The following is a 368-nucleotide window of genomic DNA, read 5'->3' on the forward strand; positions in this document are numbered from 1 at the left end:
GAGTTGTCTTTCCTGTATATTTGATTTCATTAATTTGGTTAGTTAGTTGTATTGTAAGAATTATTGCTGATTGATGGTAGGCAGCTTTTCTTTTAGTTAGATTAATATCTAAGTGGTTAGGTAGTATGGTATTTGCAATCTTCTATTGCAGTTTTGGAATATTGTATTTTTTATTAAAATGTAAACCTAAAAGAAAAGAAGCTTAAGTTCTTTAACTGAAGTAGAGGACTGAATAATCAATTTGTAATTAACCTAAGGGTGTTCAGTAAAACACAAACAATTAACTCTATTTATCCCAGTAATGCTGAGTACATGTACAGTCCACTGAAGTTTTGTTTTCTGAAGTTTGTTTGTACAGAGATGGCCAC

The 368-nt window shown here is 30.4% G+C and overlaps 1 protein-coding gene across 7 annotated transcripts in view; it reads left to right on the forward strand.

The window, feature by feature from the left end:
• LOC119590805 overlaps nucleotides 1–368 on the forward strand; it is a gene marked incomplete at its 5' end in the record, with an annotated part of 14,711 nt that overhangs the window by 309 nt on the left and 14,034 nt on the right.

The sequence above is a fragment of the Penaeus monodon genome, chromosome 27 (assembly GCF_015228065.2).
Source record: "Penaeus monodon isolate SGIC_2016 chromosome 27, NSTDA_Pmon_1, whole genome shotgun sequence".
NCBI classification, from domain to species: domain Eukaryota; kingdom Metazoa; phylum Arthropoda; class Malacostraca; order Decapoda; family Penaeidae; genus Penaeus; species Penaeus monodon.